Genomic DNA, 19,722 nt, shown 5'->3' with positions numbered 1-19,722 from the left:
CTAGTTGACCCGACTAACTTCGTATTGCCACAAATTAAACTGTGTTGTACATAAATCGTGAATCATAATCTCGAGTTGTGCAAGTTTCTGAGGAGCTCAATCTTAGATGACTCATTTTGGCAGTTACGTAACTACACTCAAAATAATCCCCACATAACTAATGGAAAATTTCCATATGAAAATCCTTATGATTATTATGTGCCACATATAAACACAATCCGCCCAGAAGTACACATGAAAATTATATGCATATGAAAAGTATGTGCAAATTTTAAAGGTAAATTTTCAAAACACATAAATGGTAACTGTTTGGCACATAAAGTTCATTTATTGGGCACATGGAAAAAATCTATGTGTGAAACACATAGAAATTATACGAAAAGTTTTCTCAGTGTATGAAAGCAAGGGTAACGCATACATTTAAAAAAATGGACATTTTTTGGATGGTGATAGAAAAATAACTAAGACAGCTAATTGAGTATGATAAATTTTCCATGGAAGGTAATCATACTAGTTTACTTGCAAAAAAAACCTACAGCTCTATCAGTCGAACTCTGACCGTGATGGCGAAAACAGCGAAGCTGCTCCATTCAGAAGTGTGCGCGTTCAACGAATGATATCCCGCCGCGTCTAAAACAGACATCGTGCGGCACTTTGTGGATACCGGATGCGCCGGTTCCGGCATAGGGTAAGGAACGAGTTAAGCAGTGTCACCTATTTTAATCAGTTGAACATAAATGAGCCGAAAATGCACTTTTTTATTCATATTTTCAAAATCTTTTGATAGGATCATCTTCACAAATCACTTAACCATACATTTGATTCACATAAACACAATTTACTGGGTTTCCGACAAGAAATTGTTGTACAAAAACGTACATTTTTCAGCTGCTGAAGGCAATCGCCACCTCGCTACTTACGAATCGTCATATTTTTCAGCACTGATTACAACCACTCTAAAAGTCAAGCACTCATTTGTCACATACCATATTATTCACTCTCTTTTTTTCTATTATCTAAGGCTTTGTCACTAGCCGAAAGTTTTATTATTTTACAACAAAACTGAAAACAAATTCTGAATTGACGGAACCTGTTCATCAGTAGCAGCAGCTGCAGCATAACTGATGAACTATCGTGTTGCCAAGACACTGTTTCGGTTCTGGAAATAAGAATTATAGGTTTGAATTTAACTGAAACCTCCAATAGTGAAAACGTGGTTCAATACTTTCAAGAGAAATGTATGTTCATAATTAATTTTTCTTTATTAAAAACAACAGAAAAGACAGCTTTTTCAATAATTTTCGAAGATTTTCTCAGTGATTTAATGAAGCAACCAATGTGTTTCAATGTTATTTGCTTTGACAACACTGTTCTGAGTCGGACCGTGTGTAGTGCTATGTTTACCTCTTTTGTTCTCCCACCATCCTTATGAACAGCGAGTAAGACGTCAAACTCGCAGTTTCCCATAAGAACACTAGAGAATAAAAGAGACGACGAATACCGTTTGCCGAACGGTGCGGTGAGTGTATGCCCCGATAAACAATTTAGACAGATGGCATTTCACGCATCTATGCCGATACGCTATGCCGATTACGCATCAGATGCCGATTAGTAGGTCGCGGATAGGAACGCGAACTTACTGAATAGGGGGAAAAGTTCGAGGGATTTTTTACGGGGACGTAAAAAAATTCAGATTTCAGGATTGCTTAAAAAAGCACCTTGCGGGTGAAAATATCTTCGGTCTGATCAAAATTAGTTCCACCGCTCCAATTTTTAAAGCGAAAAATCAAAAGTTTAGCTCAACAATAGTGTCTTCCAATAGTAACAGCTTGAAGAACCAAAGATAGCAAGAAGATTGGTATGCTGATATCCCCCACTTAGTCAACCCATCGCTTGTAATAATGTAAAACAATCAGTGACCCGCTTAGACTGATTAAAACTGGTTCTTTACCCTATATAACATCTTGGCACAACAATCAGAGCATCAAAAAAAAGTCCGGTTCTGGACGGCCGACGACCGTGAGCAACAAGAAGCTCCAAAGGATGCTGAAGAGCTATTAGAAGTTGGGGGACGACCAAAAACAACGCACCTTGCAAATTATAATAAAACGTATAGACGAAAACTACTCGGGGGGTTTACAACAACCAATAGTAAGTACGTGGTTTACAAACAGCTACTAAATAAGTAGTAGCGTCTCCAGGTTTTAGAGAGGGGTAAGGAAAGAGGCGTAAAATGTCAGAAGACTTATCTACTTGATCATTCAACAAAGTTAATTATCTACTTCTTTCGAGATACTGGAGCCAGAGGATACGCAATCAGCTTCACCTAATATATATATTGGGTAAAGCATATTTGTCTCTTATTTAAGTGTTTATTCAAAGCATCTGAAATTTCTAGAGAAAAAATAAAAATGAATTTTAATTAGGCCATTGCAAATCATTTTCAAAGTTTTTGTCACCCCCACCTTGGAAATTGGCTTGAAAAATCGAGGGGCAAAAAAATAATTTGTAGGATATGAGTTAAATTTTTTTGACGTAGGACTACGTCTTACGGCAAGTTTTGAGATAGGGTGTCATTCCAAAAAATCGAAAGATGCGAGCGTCACGAAAAATGAAAGGTTTTGAGCGCTAATAGCTCAACGGTTTTCCAATCGATTTTCAATATTGTTACACCAATCGATCGGAACATCTTCTAAGAATTGACCCAAATGAAGAAAAGTATGAATTCTTGATGTTGAACTATTGAAAAATTGAAAATAATGAACCTATGTTTTACCAGAATTCTTGCTTCGTGATTGGTTGGAAGTAGTGATGTCCGTTAATCGTTCGATTAATTCAACTAATCGAATAATTATAAAAATATTCGAATAATTTTTAATCGAATACTGCCAGCACGAGTAGTTGAATTAATCGAATAGTTCAAAGGAAATAATATGAATGCGAATAATCCCCGAATAATGGCCGCTAATCGTTCATAATCGTTCGATTAATCGAATTAATTAAAAACTACAAGGTATACAGCCCTAAGGGTTGTACGAAAGGGTGACGTAGGACTGTGTCATATAATACTCATTAAATAATATGTCAAACTAGATAATCTGTCTTACACAATTATTAATAACTGCTTGATAGAAGCTCAGCCAGGTGTATCTGGGACTGGACAATAAAATCGGTGCATTTCTTGAGTCATGAGGATACAAGCAGTTCACTTCCCTACTATTCCCTAGCAATTTAGCAGTAAATAGAGCAGAGATAGTTTGAACATTGTTTTACGATCCACTATGTAATTTAAGTATTCACCAGATTTGCACAACTAATTTAAGTTGAAATTTTAGATTCAATTTTAGATTCACGAATAAACAAACATTTGTTGCCATCAATGCACTCAGTTGTAGTGTATTTTTGTAATTTCGCTACGAAATTTATTATAAACTTCTTTCTAAACAGCTCAAGCTGAGCTCAAATAGCATGCGATAATTTTCTATAAATATGCTTACCTGTCATTTCATGTGACGGAATTATAACGGTATGCGATGGATTGATATCTGCGGGCGATGCCTCTTCGTGCGACAAACTTGCAACTTCACCTGCCGAACTAGAAGCACTTTCACGCTTTCGTTTGCGTGATAATCTAGTACGCTCTGCTCCTGTTAAGGATATCCTTGGTTCAGTTACTACACCAGCCACTTGTTCACGAATACGTTTACGGTGGTTACGTAAATATAACGCCTGCAACCATTTAGACATAGCGAATTCTTTAACAAATCACTACTATACACTACTAGGTTGAAATAGCAATGAATGGCCAGCCCACAGATCATTGTAATAAATATGTTATGCGTAGTTTGATATTTGAACCAACTTCCTTCAAATAGTTTCTGGCCGTTGGTTACAATTAATAATCAAAACCATTTTGCACATTTGAGATAAATTCTGATTATGCTTCATTTAATTAGTTTGCGGCCCTTAAAAGGGCCATTGGTTACAAGTAACATCAACCTCTTCAGTGCAGTCAACAATCGGTGTTGCCACCAATAACCGGTCTTGCCGCTAAATGCCGTTGGTTTCGCCACCAATAGCTGTCGATGGTAAATACTGACCGTCCGTCAGTGCGATTGTGCGATGAATGAGCAGACGGCGAACCAAGAGTACCATTTTATAGTCACTGGCACTGCCGCTGCTGCTTGTAAGCTAGTGTAGGTGGTGGGGGAAACCAGATCAATTGCTGCTGCTGCTCGAATGATTAACCGACGCTGAATGAGCAAGCATTTTCCATGGAACGTTAACCATTTAGAAAAGTGTAGAAAAATCTTTTCATTCTTCAATTACTATAGTTCTTATAAGAACTGTTTAAGACCACAACGGCCTACTGCTGAATTTGCTGCCCGTCAGTCGATCCGTTTCCATTTGCTGTTGGTTTGCGAAAATAACCGCCAAAATGCCATTGGGTGCCTCGAATTGTCATCGAAAATGACATTAGATGCCGCAAAGGTCCTTGAATTTGCCTCCAATAGCCGCCAAAAATGCTATCGTTACCTCCCGATTGCTATCGTTGTTGGCTCCGATCGCTGGTGTTTGCCGCCAAATGCCGTTGCTTTCGCCACCAATAGCCGTCGATGGTAAATACTGACCGTCCGTCAGTGCGATTGTGCGATGAATGAGCAGACGGCGAACCAAGAGTACCATTTTATAGTCACTGGCACTGCCGCTGCTGCTTGTAAGCTAGTGTAGGTGGTGGGGGAAACCATATCGGCTGCTGCTGCTTAAATGATTGTCCGACACTGATTGAGCAAGCTATCGAACAATTTCGCATGTCTGCGATGGGGATAATGCAAAATGTAATGTTAAGTGCATCGTGTGGGATTCACGTTGGCCATTGCCCTCTGATTCCGCTTGTCTTTGGGACCGGTGTTGCCGTCAATAGCCATCGATGTTGCCGATTGGATTGGAAAAGGGGTGTGGCTTACAAAGTGGTCTCAAGGTTATCATTTGGATCCAAATCCTTTGGTGTATCTAATTGTCGTCCGTGCCTGTGAAGCTAGGCGATAACAAGGGAAATGTATGGAAAAAATCGACCTTGAATCTTTACACACATTTTCACTATTTAGCGTATAAAAAATTATTATTAGTATGTTACTATAAAATTGCTGGACATTTTATCTATCCAACGACATATTAACTGTTATGTTTCGTTCAGTAGTATAGTAGCTATTAGCGTTTGAAATATTTCATTCAAACGTTACACTTCTATTTCTCGTTTTTACAAAGTGCTACCCAGTCCCAGTATAGTAAACAAAGACGTAGTCCTACGTCAAAAAATATTCGAATATTTCTAATCGAATACCACTAGCACGAATAGTTGAATTAATCGATTAGTGCAGACAACGCTCGCCGATTAATCGGTAATCGAATAATTGAAAATTTCGGACATCACTAGTTGGAAGATTCTTTACGATGATCTAAACCTATACCAATTTGATATCTGTGCTTGGGAAGTAAGCCAAAACAAGTGACGAAGTTTCCTCATTTCAACAAGATTTCTTAACACCGGGGTTCAACCTAGACCATTTTGATGTCCTTGCTTGGGAAGTACGCCAGAGAGAGTGACAAAGCCCCCTCGTGTCAACAGATTTCTTACGAACGCGATTAAACCTAGTCCAATCTGATGTCTGTGTTAGGGAAGTGTGCCAGAAAAAATTACACAAGTACGTTGTCCCAACAGATCGCAAATTCTTTACTGCGTGACGATTAAACCTCGGCGAATTTGATATCTGTGTTGGAAAAATGTGCTACAGCTGTAGTGTTCGGTTATAATACGGCTCTGTATGAATACGCATGCTTGCCGTTTCATTAGAAGTGTAGTGAAAAGATGTGCTGTTGATAAAATTGGATTGAATTTGTAAAATCCCTTCAACGTGGGAAACCATGGATAATTAAAACAATCTTTAATTTCAGTAAGGTAGCAGGAAAGCAATAGTTTGTGTTCTTGATTTTGTTAAATTGTTTTCAAATGCACAATATTTTGAGAATTGAACGTATGCAATGTTACTACTTTGATAAATGTTACATGCAACGCATGTAGCATGTATATTGTTCATATAGCATGTATACAGGAAGAATCGAATGATTACAAGCATGAATACATGCTACTATCACTATATAAAGAGACTTACGTAGTCCTGTGTCACCATATATGCGGTCGTGTCTTGTACACAACCCCTCTGATTTTTTATGAAATCAATTGTCTGTGGGCTTTACAGCCTGAAAAACATGAAAAATGAGTGTACGAGTTGAGTTAACGCTTCTAGCATGAATTAGAAATGGAAATTCAAGCAGCGGAATTTCCGAAAATCGATCGAATTTTTGTCTTTTTCTCGCAAATTTTTGCATGGAAAATAACAACGTATATACTAAAAGCAAGAATAGAATTGGTTTTCACGTTTAAACTTTAAATAGAAATGCCTAAAATCTATATTTTTTTGCTCGATTAAAAAATTCTCTTTTTTTTTATTTTTCGTCCCCCCCCCCTTCAGTGGCCCGACACCAGAGGGACAAAGACTTTTTAAAATATTTGTAATGGCCTTATTTAGCAGACTTACGATACTGTTAGCTCTTTAAAAGACAATGCTATCTTAATTGTCAAAATATTGCGTTCCCTACACTCTTAAATGATTCTACCTGTAAATAGGTCGAATTTAGTTAAAGCTAGTTAGTTAATAGACGGCTTAGTGGTGTAATTGGTTAAACAACACGCTCAACTGGAGATTGGGAGCTGTGAGTTCGACTGTCACCTTCGCTCAGTCTATATTTTTGGTCTAATATCAGGAATTTTCAGTTTGCCTGAATCTACATTTCTCGCATTAAGCATTTATTCTTCCCTAACAGAAAAGTAAAGCCGACTGCTATACGTCGTTAGAAAAAAGAAAAGAAAAAAGTTAAAGCTAGGTTGAAACTACTCAAAATGCCCTTAAAGTGTACAAACTCAAACTTTGGGTAATAATTTCAACCAATTTTGGGTACTTGCTACCGATAATTGATTTATTCTCTATGACAAATAATGCACTCTTAGGTTCCTACTACCAATTTTTTGGTTAAAAAACTACTCAAAATCTGAGTTTGTACACTTTAAGAGCATTTTAAGTAGTTTCAACCTAGCTTTAACTAAATCCGACCTACTACCAGGTAGAATCATTTAAGAGTGTAGTAAGTGATGCAAACGTATTAATGTGCACTGACGCATTTTTGTTGTGTATGTGATTTGCACACGCCGAACCGATCGTTCTAGCTTCGCACAATCTTACCTCGTGGAGCTCGGAAAGTGCAAAATTTAGAAAAAATATTATTTTCGTAATCAAAAGCCGTTCAACGCATAATAATCTTTCAATATATTGAAAAAAAAATTACCATAAAAATACGATAACTTTTACTGTGAATGAAAATTTTTGTTCGCAAAAAATAGATTTTTTGACGTAGGACTACGTCTTTGTTTACTATACTGGGACTGGGTAGCACTTTGTGAAAACGAAAATAGAAGTGTAACGTTTGACTGAAAGATTTCAAATGCTAATAATTACTAAACTACTGAACGAAACTGAACAATTTATATATCGTTGGATAGATAAAATAACCAGAAATTTTATAGGGGGGTAAGAGAGCTGCTTTAAGGAGGGCGTAACAGGGGGGGGGGGGGCTTCTATACAAATGAAACACAAATTTCCTCAAAACTTGAGAACTAATCAAGCAAATGGAACCAAAATTGACATGTGGGGGTTTCAAAACGCAGGATTTTTTTCTACGGTGTACTGAAACCTCTTCACCTTCTAAGAGGGGGGCTCGCATACAAATGAAATACAAATTTACTCATAACTCTAGAACAAATCAAGCAAATGGAACAAAATTGGGAATGTAGGGCTTTCAGAAGGTAAGAATTTTTGACGTAGGACTACGTCTTACGGCAAATTTTGAGATAGGGTGTCATTCCAAAAAATCGAAAAATGCGAGCGTCACGAAAAATGAAAGGTTTTGAGCGCTAATAGCTCAGTGGTTTTCCGATCGATTTTCAATATTCTTACATCAATCGATCGGAACATCTTCTAAGAATTGACCCAAATGAAGAAAAGTATGGATTCTTGATGTTGAACTATTGAAAAATTGAAAATAATGAACCTATGTTTTACCAGAATTTTCGCTTCGTGATTAGTTGGAATATTCTTTACGATGATCTAAGCCTATATCAATTTGATATCTGTGCTTGGGAAGTAAACCAAAACAAGTGACAAAGTTTCCTCATTTCAACAAGGTTTTTTAACACCGCGGTTTAACCTAGACCATTTTGATGTCCTTGCTTGGGAAGTACGCCAGAGAAAGTGACAAAGCCCCCTCGTGCCAACAGATTTCTTACGAACGCGATTAAACCTAGTCCAATCTAATGTCTGTGTTAGGGAAGTGTGCCAGAAAAAATGACACAAGTTCATTGTCCCAACGTCTGTTCTTTACTGCGCAAATTCTTTACTGCGTGACGATTAAACCTCGGCGAATTTGATATCTGTGTTGGAAAAATGTGCTACAGCTGTAGTGTTCGGTTATAATACGGCTCTGTATGAATACGCATACTTGCCGTTTCATTGTTGATAAAATAGGATTGAATTGGTAAAATCCTTTCAACGTGGGAAACCATAGATAATAAAAACAATCTTTAATTTCAGTAAGGTAGCAGGAAAGTAATAGTTTGTGTTCTTGATTTTGTTAAATTGTTTTCAAATGCACAATCTTTTGAGAATTGAACGTATGCAATGTTACTACTTTGATAAATGTTACATACAACGCATGTAGCATGTATATATGTTGCATATAGCATGTATACATGAAGAATTGAATGATTACAAGCATGAATTCATGCTACTATCACTACAAAGATACTTACGTAGTCCTGCGTCACCTATATATGCGGTCGTGTCTTGTACACAACCCCTCTGATTTTTCTATGGTGAGACCCCTCCCCTCTTTAGGAGAGGGGGCTTTTTGGAGACATGAATTTATTTTGAATTTATTTATTTTATGATGGTTTGAGACCCCTCAGCCCTGTGGCAGGAGGATAAGGACTCTCATACAAATAAAACAGAACTTGGTCATTCATTACCATTTCAACCTTTATGATGCACACAAGTGATTTTTAAAACAAATCTCTATGTCTCAATGGTTGCTGGCGTTGTATTTATGAACCCCCCGTCCACGTATTTCAAACCCTCCATTGCATTCAATGAAGAATTGAATCTGAATTTGGTGCTCTTCTCTTTTAAACATTCACTTAACCAATGGCACTCACAAATTTTTATAAATATACATATGTCAGAAATTCAGTTTACATTAGTCTTTGATTTGATGATCTGATATAATTCTACGTCACCCTTTCGTACAACCCTTAGGGCTGTATATCTTGTAGTTTTTATTGTTAAGATACTTAACAACCCGTCATTTTTATGGTAGAATCTCTGCAAACCATGAAAGTCCTGGTAGACAATAATAAGTTGGAAAGTTTGGTTATCTTTTCGGACGATAAATTTTGTTGTTTTTACTGTATTTTGTATCCTACTGTTACCATAATTTTTTTATCTTCGTGTTATGGTAATTTTTTTTCCGGGAAAACATTACGAGGGGGCGTCAAACTTTGGTTTACAGGCAAATTAATTTTTGAAATTTTGTGTGTTTATTTGCTAAATAAATAACTGCAGCAAATAAGCTGTTGGTTTTCTATTAAAAATTTTGTGCAAACACACTTACCTTCCAATCGGAAGATGAACTTTGAAATCACTGAAAAGCGATTATTAAAGCTTATTATTGAAATTACGCAACTGACTTTATTTCTCAAATTCGTCGTATCGTTTTAAAATTCGTCCATTAAAATTTTTCATCGTCCGAACTAAAAAACATAATATAATGTTTACGAAGCTAACGCGCATGTGTTTGTGTAGAACGGCATGACAAATGTTATTCTGCAAAATTTCTGCAGGTCAGGCAAGTTTTCCTGGCTGGAAAATAACGACAATGCCTTGCGTGAGTTATTTTCATTTATGAATGACGGAAATTAAAACGATTAGTCGACATGTTCTTCTTCGTCGCATGAAAAAACGTAGGAAATTTGGCTGATAGAACTTCTTTAATGATAAAAAGTATTTAAATAGATCTCAGGTCACTTTGATTGATCGCGTATGATAGGCAACAAACTAAAATATTATGGAATAACTAGTTTTGCATTGTGTGTCATAAAAATGCTGATATTTTTAATAATTTGTGTTGGATAGGACGGGAATAGGCAATTACGACGAAGCAGCAACATACCCTAACTAGAAACAAAATATAGTGACGTGACGGTCGATATAGCGCATTTCGCAGTACAATTAAGCCCCAAACACAATGCATACGGATTTCACTACGTTGCGGCAAATTGACAGTTTTTCCATGGGTTTTCTGTCAATTTTCCGCAACGTAGTAAAATCCGTATGCATTGTGTCTGGGCCTTTACAGCAGTTATACAAATGTTGGTTATGTATCTTATTTGAATCTTATTGAAATTAACTACTATTCACCAGCACCGAGTTTGAAACATTTTTGACGTAGGACTACGTCTTACGGCAAGGTTTGGGGTTGGGTGTAATTTCAAAAAATCGAAAAATGCGAGCGTCACGAAAAATAAAAGGTTTTGAGCGCTAATAGCTTTGCGGTTTCCCGATCGATTTTAAATAATTTTGCTCCAATCGCTCGGAAAATCTTCTACGCGTCAACCCCAGTATAGAAACCTATTGAATTCAAAGTTCGCACTATTGAAAAATTGAAACTAATGAAGCATTGTCCAACTGGCAATCCTCGCTTCGTGATTGGTTGCCATCATAGTTTTAACATATTTTCAGAAACAAAGTGATAAAATCTCCCCGCCCCAATAGGCCGAAGATTCTTTGCGGCGTTTGAACCTAGACCAATTTGGGAAGTACGCCAGAAAGAGTGACAAAGTCCGCTCGTCCCAACAAAATTTCTTTCAAACGCGATTAAACCTAGTCCAATTTGATATCTGAGCTTGGGAAGCACGCCAGAATGCCGAACCAACCCTCTTCTTCGACCGGCGTTATCGTTTAAACATTCAACTTACAAGCAAACATCACTATTGGTCACAGGCTTAGAGCTTAACCATATACACCATAGTGTAGTCCTGTCGATCCAGAACATCACTGCACTGCTCGTATAGGTGTAGCATATGGAACTTTTTTGAGAAAACTTAACTTGAAATTTGTATGGGAAAATGACTCAATGGAGGCGCATGGTACATGAATATCCTACATACACCCTCAAGTAACAGAACAAAAAGAAAATTATATTGATTGAAAAAGGATGATTTTCGCTTGTTGTATAGCGTTTCTAAAATCACTTTTTTGTCCACCTGGAAGTGTTATTAAACTTGTCTTTTACTAATAATTTGTCAATTGCGTTACAAGTTATTCGTTTACGATGCAGGATGGAATTTTCTATCTATTTAAGTAGATACTGTGGCATAATTGGGGCAAACTTCTCTGTTGGCAAACTTTCAACAATGTTTACGATACGTTTGCTGCTAGATAACCGAATAAAGCTTTCTTCTTCATTTTTTCTTTGTTTCGTATCATGTTGCATAAAACAGCAAGAAACAAAGTTCGTTTGTGTTTCATTAATTATTTGTCAAGATAAGCCCATTGCTATGAACGGTTTTCGGTGTTCCCACGAATAGTTCTACGAGTTAGGTAAAAGTCGAACCCAGCTGACACTTGGCTGAAAACTCGTTGTAGCCCGACGATGACCCCATTTGCTGTATAATTTTTCTTTCGTAACGGTACTTAGAGGAATAGATTAGATAGACATTCTGCTACGAAGAGATCGTGGTTAAGCTCGTAGACTAATATGGTTGAAAAGCCATGGGCAATCGGCCCTCGCCATCAGGATATCAGCTACAAGGATTGCTCGGCACAGATTTCTCCTGGTTACTAGGGTGTCCAGTCCAATTAGCATCAGGCAAACTTCGTATCGCCGAGCTATATTCCAGCGTCCAATGGACAAGCGCGGAGTACGAATTCTTCAAGCAATGCATATTGTTGAAGCTTTTCGCAATTCTCATGATTAGGCCAAGACTGCGGGATGCTTTAGCAACGATGTAGCTGATGTGCTGCTTGTAAATGAGCTGTGAGTCAAGGAGAGCTCCCAAGTCCTTGAGACAGGACTCTCTTTTAATCAGTTCGCCGCCTGGACCCTAGATGATAGTTGAAAAGGTAGTAAATGAAAGGAGATTCGTCGTGGTTGAGGAAAAAGAATCTTGTACGATTTTTTTGCTTTTCGAGACGTCGTCATTGTGAGCTACATTATTGCTTCAATGATGTGCTCGAACATCGGGATAGAATGGTGTTGTAAAATGTGAGCTTCCTTGTTTACATTGTGGCAATAAACTCCGAATTATTACAAATACAACTAATGCTTCAGAATCAGAGATTATTTAAATTGATATTGTGCCTGCCAGCCAAATCTGGATTATTTGCCCTAACACCAAATGCTGTTGTTGCTCTGTATCTTTCTTACGACAGTGACTTCAGTATGTCGCAATTTGGTCACAGTTCTGTGCAGTCTCACTTTCAAACTGCGGAGTCCCGTTTAGCGGAAAGTGCGGTATAAAATAACATGGAAAGTGTAGCGTAACGAGGAGAAAAGTTTAATAACACTTCCAGGTAGTCAAAAAGTGATTTTAGAAACGCTTGTTGCATAATAAAATCATCCTTTTTCAATCAATATAATTTTTTTTTGTTCTGTTACTTGAGGGTGTATGTAGGATATTCATGTACCATGCGCCTCCATTGAGTCATTTTCCCATACAAATTTCAAGTTAAGTTTTCTCAAAAAAGTTCCATAGGCTACACCTATACGAGCAGTGCAGTGATGTTATGGATCGACAGAACTACACTATGGTGTATATGGTTAAGCTCTAAGCCTGTGACCCATAGTGATGTTTCCTTGTTAGTTCAATTTGATGTCCTGAACGTAAACAATTTTGTGTAAGTGTAAAACCACCCCTTTCATTCAACCGACATCACGTTTAAACATTAATTCTAGTCCAACTTGATGTCCTGAAAGTGAAACTTTATAAAAAGTGAGCGACCACCCTTTCCTTTTGCAAGATTGCATCCATATATTGTAAGAATTTGCTCGGAAACAGGGCTACAGGGATATTTGTGCATGTGACGTGACGCAGCAATTCTCCATGCGAGGAAAATCAGCGACTCTTTTATCCGAGAATAGTTTTGAACGTTTCATTTGCTGTTTTGCGTCAGTTGGTTGCCTACAATTATTTACATAGTTACATAGTCAAGCATTACATTTAGATTAATTTCTATCGAAAATGATGGATAAAACAAGGCAGAAGGGATCCGTAGTGATGGCAATGTTTATTTGACCGTCAACTCGGTATAAGGCAGTGAGGTACAAGATTGTCTTCTTGAAAACATGTAAAAAAATTATCAACTTGCAAAAATTTGAATTTCTCAACCTGCAGCATAGTCAAGGCATTTTAATATAACAATTTTTGGATGTTATCAAAATACATATATATGTAAATAGTGTTTGATGTTAAAGTAAGATTTGAGACGCTATTGCTAATTGCAAGAAAAGTTATTGTCCAATAAGTGCGCAATCGCGCATAAAAGTGCTATTTTAGCTTAAACCGTTTCAGTCTCTTCGGCGCACTTATTGCTTGGAATGTAACGAAAAAGTGCGCCGAAGATACTGAAACGATTTAATGTAAAATAGCACTTTTATGAGCGATTGCGCATTTTGGATGGTACAATTTTCCTTGCAATTAGCAATATTAACATTCATTTGAAAATAATCGAATTTTCTAAACCTGCAGTTGGTCTCAACAAATGCTGAATGTAGCATGATGTATATGAAGAATCATATTATTACATGCGTGGATACATGCTACTATCATTACAAAGAGACTTGCGTAGTCCTGCGTCACCTATGCGTCACCGTGTCTTGTACACAATCCCTCTGTTTTTTTTCTAGTTAGTTGTAATTGATGATTTTTTGATTCGTAATCTTTAAGGTAATTAAAATTAGTTTTATGTTTTACATTATCTTGGATGCTTTACATATTTCTGTCAATCTTTTTTCAGTTTTTTCTTTCTTTCTTCAACCATTCTGATGTACCTTAACTCATTCGATTATCAAAAAGAGAAAAATAAATCCTTCTCATTCACAACTTGCAGCGTCTTTCTTACAGCGAACAAAACACCGTCTCGTAATCAGCACCACCATCATCGGATCCGCAGCAGCCGGATGTGGTACGGCACGCTGCACTGCACCACACCGTTGCGTTGTCGTCGTCGTCGTCGTCGACAGGCTGCCCGACAGGCAGAAATAAAAACGGCCATGTTTGTTTGTTTAGCTCCGCCTTATTCTTTCGCTGTTCGCTGTTCATCTCGGGTGAGTACCGAAAATGAGCGTAGTTTGCTAGTGTTGTTGTTGCTGTTGTTGTTGCTGTTAGCGGTGGCTTAGTTGCTGCAGATGTGTATTTTCTTCCCTTATTATTGTCGTTATTGTTATTATCATTGCCAACAGCACAACCAACAACAACCAACATCATCATCACCATCATCATTGCCTATCAGTTCAGTAGAAGCGGCAGCAGCAGAACGACTTTCGGAGGGATGTACTGCTAGCTAAGCTGGCTGGCTATGGCTACATACACAAACACGGCACACGGTCCCGCATCTCGTTGTCGCTGCTGTGGTGAGTATTGAAATGTCTGTACAGTAGATGGTGAACCCTAAGTAAGGTCTACGGGTGCCGGGCGCGGCGCAGTGGCGGGGCCGGGCAGGTATGCGAACTCCCTGGTGGATGGTGTAGGGTTTCGTTTATTAAGCAGGCAGGGATGGGCTCATCTGTCCGTGTACGGTTGGTCTTGTTGGCGCTTCAATGCCGCGTGTATATTATTACTTCGTGCTTTGTGGAACAGGGTGCAGCGAGGCCAGATGGCGAAATGAGGATGTTACCGGTGATGGCCAGCAGGACCAGCTGTAGCTGGTTGTTTCATAACGATAGGACATTTGTAGCGAGATTCGAATGGATTTCCTTCGACTGCTGAAAGAGAGAATAATAAGTGGTCGTTGTTAAATTAGATCGAACAAAGTCGCAAAATTTAAAAAAATAAGTTAATGACAACAAACGATTAAGAATTTCCTAAGCTATATTTTACTATAATCAGATTACATAAATGTTACAAACAGCCAAAGATGTGAAATGATTTCGAACGATTGATAGCTTTAAACTACACAGCAGTAGTAAACTTTGACTTCGTTTGTCTCGAAATCAGATTTTCGTTTGGTTCGGTCTGACTTAACACCGACCAAGTATACAGAGGGATTTTGACATGGTTCGAATTTGGCAACAAAAGTATTCGTTTTTGGCAACACAAAATATTTACTTTTGCTGTTACTTTTGGACACTTTTGTTGCCAAAATCGAGGTATGCCATAGCGAACCACGTCAAATTCGAAATCCCACTATACCACTCTAGCACGTCCTTTGCATAAATCTCAATTCGGTTAGAAGATCGTAGGACAGTTGTGAGACTTCAGAAGAGGAAGAAGTCGCTTTTGGTAACACTCTTTCAAATACGCTTGCCCATTCATGTGCACGAAAGGTGTACACCGCTTATCACATGAACAAACTACTTACCAATTCCGTAATTTCTTGGCAAATTTCAACATCATTTGTTTTCAGAGGTTCTCTGGAACATCAAACTTATCTTTTGCTTATTCTAAACTTATTTATGAAATACTGGTTCCCCGGAATCTGACCAAAGTCCACTTTTACGTAGGTCTTGTCGTCCATAATATTGCCCCTTTTATGACTATCTAAACTACTGTGATAATCATTTAATGCAACATACCGCATTTTGCACTGTTAATCTGACACTAGAGTGGCTTTTAGTTAATCTATACCTATAAAGAAGGATTTCTGTCTGTCTGTCTGTCTGTCTGTCTGTCTGTCCTGTGTTCCTTATAGAATCAAAAACTACTGAACCAATCGGCGTGAAAATTTGCATGTAGAGGTTTTTGGGGCCAGGAAAGGTTTTAGTGATGGTTAGAGACCCCTCCCCACTCTAAGAGGGGGGGCTCCCATACAAATGAAACACAAATTTCTGCATAACTCGAGAACTAATCAAGCAAATAGAACCAAATTTGGCATGTGGGTGTTTTCGGTGACAAGAATTTATTCTAGGGTAATTTGAGACCCCTCCCCTCTTTATAAGGGGAATTATAACTCCTCTCCCCTTTAAGAGGGGGGGTTTCCATACAAATTTCCTCATAACTCGAGAACTAATCAAGCAAATGGAACCAAATTTGGCATGTGAAAGTTTTCGAGGGCAAGAAAATTTTCTATGTTGAATTAGGACCCCTCCTCACTTTAAGAGGGGGGGCTCCTGTACAAACGAAATACAAATTTCCTTATAACTCGAGAGCTAATCCAGCAAATGGAACCAAATTTGGCATGTAGGTGTTTTTGGAGGCAAGAATTTTTTCTATGATGAATAAGAACCTCTCCCCACTTTAGGAGGGGGGGCTCCTATACAAATGAAATACAAATTTCCTCATAACTCGAGAACTAATCAAGCAAATAGAACCAAATTTGGCATGTGGGTGTTTTCGGTGACAAGAATTTATTCTATGGTAAATTGAGACCCCTCCCTCTTTATAAGGGGAATTGTAACTCCTCTCCCCTTTAAGAGGGGGGGCTTCCATACAAATTTCCTCATAACTCGAGAACTAATCAAGCAAATGGAACCAAATTTGGCATGTGAAGGTTTTCGAGGGCAGGAAAATTTTCTACGGTGAATTAGGACCCCTCCCCACTCTAAGAGGGGGGGCTCCTGTACAAATGAAATACAAATTTCCTCCTAACTCGAGAACTAATCAAGCAAATAGAACAACATTTGGCATGTGGGTGTTTTTTTTTGGTGACAAGAATTTATTCTATGGTGAATTGAGACCCCTCCCCTCTTTATAAGAGGAATTATAACTCCTCTCCCCTTTAAGAGGGGGGGCTTCCATACAAATTTCGTCATAACTCGAGAACTAATCAAGCAAATGCAACCAAATTTGGCATGTGAAGGTTTTCGAGAGCAAGAAAATTTTCTATGGTGAATTAGGATCCCTCCCCACTTTAAGAGGAGGGGCTCCTGTACAAATGAAATACAAATTTCCTCATAACTCGAGAACTAATCAAGCGAATTGAACCAAATTTGGCATATGTGTGTTTTTGGAGACAACCCCCACTTTAGGAGGGGGGGTCCTATACAAACGAAATACAAATTTCCTCATAACTCGAGAACTAATCCAGCAAATGGAACCAAATTTGGCGTGTAGGTGTTTTTGGAGGCAAGAATTTTTTCTGTGATGAATTAGGACCTCTTCCCACATTAGGAGGGGGGGGCTCCAATACAAATGAAATAAAAATTTCCCCATAACTTGAGAACTAATCAAGCAAATAGAACCAAATTCGGCATGTGGAGGTTTTTGGAGGCAAAAATATTTTCTACGGTGAATTAGGATCCTTCCACACTTCAAGAGGGGGGGCTTCTACACAAATGAAATACAAATTTCCTCATAATTCGAGAACTAATCAAGCAAATGGAACCATATTTGGCATGTGGGTGTTTTTGGAGGCAACCATTTTTCCCATTATGAATTAGGACTTCTTACCTTTTTAGGAGGGGGGGGGGCTCCCATTCAAACGAAATACAAATTTGCTCATAACTTTAGAACTAATCAAGCAAATGGAACCAAATTTGGCATGTGAGAGTTTTAGATGGCAGAATTTTTTTTCTGTGGTGTATTACGACCCCTTTCCCTTTTAAGAGGGTGGGCTCCCATACAAATGAAATACAAATTTCCTTATAATTTGAGTAGTAATCAAGCAAATGGAACCAAATTTAGCATGTAGGAGATTTTTGAGTCTTGAATTTATTTTATGATAGTTAGAGACCTCTCACCCCTGTGGTAGGGGGATATGGACTCTCATACAAATAAAACAGAAATTTTTGCGAAACTCAAAAACTAATCCAACTCGAGAAATTCGAGACTCTTCCATAAAACATTAATCAATAACAAGACCACAAAAACTATCTATAGTAACACTAGATCATTCAGGACGAGCCGGTCGCGAGTGTTGCCGGTGACCCGCCGTCGGAAGCGCCGCCCACTGGGGGGCTTGCAAAACTCGAGATAGTGACAAAGATCATCCGAGATTCATGATTTATGTACAACACAGGTTAATTTGTGGCAATACGAAGTTTGTCGGGTCAGCTAGTCAACTTATAAGTTAGACTTCTTTTTCTTTCTTGACCTTCTTTTTCATTTCATTTTCCTTGAGGAAAACGTGTGCGAGATTCGACTGTGATAATCGTGCAAATCGGGTAGTCTAAATAGTGGCAAATGTCGCAATACTGTAGGGTTGGTTTTTTCAAGTTTCGAATATACATATAACTTTCGGGCTTGGCGTTTCGCGGCTGTTTTCAAATTTTCGTCACGGTTCGAGGCCATCATTACCTTATGTGCTGAATCCAGTTCGAGTTTTAGCCTTCTGCACAAAACCTTAGCTCAGATTCAATTTTTTTTACCACATCTCGACCGGATGAGTTTGGTGTCTGGTAGAAGGCCACAGCTACGCGCTTGTTATCCTTAAAACTATGTAGGTACAAGCGACTTTTTTCTCCGCATCTTGATTTACGATCGACAGTCGAATGTTCTTCAAATCGTTTTATGACACGAGAAACCGTAGAAATCGGGATTCCCAACTTTTTACCGATGGCACGATTGTTTTTTCGGCGCCATTTTCCAGATCTTTGCGCACCTGATGTATAAGCTCACATAGTGTAAACAATGCACTTTGAACTATCTTCATGCAAAATTTCAATTAATTTTACCCAGTGATTCAAAAGTTAGACCTATTTGAGTGTGTTGCAGATTTACCGTGAAAACTCTCTAAATGAATGTTCAGGCTAGAACAAGATGCAAACGATGCTTCTGGCGGTGCCGAAACGTCTGACTGGATCTTGGAGTTCGAAAACTTGTGCCTTAATATGATCACAAATTCTACGTTTACAACGACCCTTTAAAATATTTGGTCTGATCATATACATGAATTGAAAACGTAGCAATAATGTTTCTGTTTATTGTAGGCTAAGCACTGCTCATCGACACGGAATTATACGGAAATGAATCTCGGTTTTCTTGTTTTCTGTCTATAAAAGTTGGGATTTCTCGTACCAATACCTTCGATAAAGTTAATCATATGGATCAGGTCTAATCAATAGTTGAAAGTTTTACTCAAAAATTATCAACTACAAGCTGTTTGCCCGATCTTACTCCGGGCCCCTTTGGTTCTCAGCAACTGTTACTGTAACGAAAGTGCTCATAATACAAGAAACAAAACCCTTTTTCTTCATTTGAATTTGTCTACTCCCTTTGTCAGAGGGCCCTCTCCCTGTTGTTGGCCAGCCACTTGCAAACTAGTCTTCTTTTCGAAAATCCCTTTAAAGCGAGACTAAGCCTTTTTTATGTTTTCGATCCTCCCCCTTGTCAATGACCATCCAAATCCCCCATTTAAGAAACCCACTCTTGTTGTCCAGCCACCTGTACAGCTGCGATCG

General features: G+C 38.2%; 1 long non-coding RNA gene across 1 annotated transcript in view; it reads left to right on the top strand.

Annotated features, from left to right (window-relative positions):
- Positions 1-564: 564 nt before the first annotated feature.
- Positions 565-19,722, top strand: part of LOC128733013 (uncharacterized) — a 30,820-nt gene continuing 11,662 nt past the window's right edge. The window contains exons 1-3 of the long non-coding RNA XR_008411857.1: positions 565-688; positions 14,277-14,493; positions 14,629-14,799. This is a non-coding gene — a long non-coding RNA (uncharacterized LOC128733013). The remainder of the gene's footprint in view (positions 689-14,276; positions 14,494-14,628; positions 14,800-19,722) is intronic.

This window comes from Sabethes cyaneus, chromosome 1 (genome assembly GCF_943734655.1).
Source record: "Sabethes cyaneus chromosome 1, idSabCyanKW18_F2, whole genome shotgun sequence".
NCBI lineage: Eukaryota > Metazoa > Arthropoda > Insecta > Diptera > Culicidae > Sabethes > Sabethes cyaneus.
Note: the sequence above shows the minus strand (reverse complement) of the source record. Positions and strands in the feature narration are given on the sequence as shown.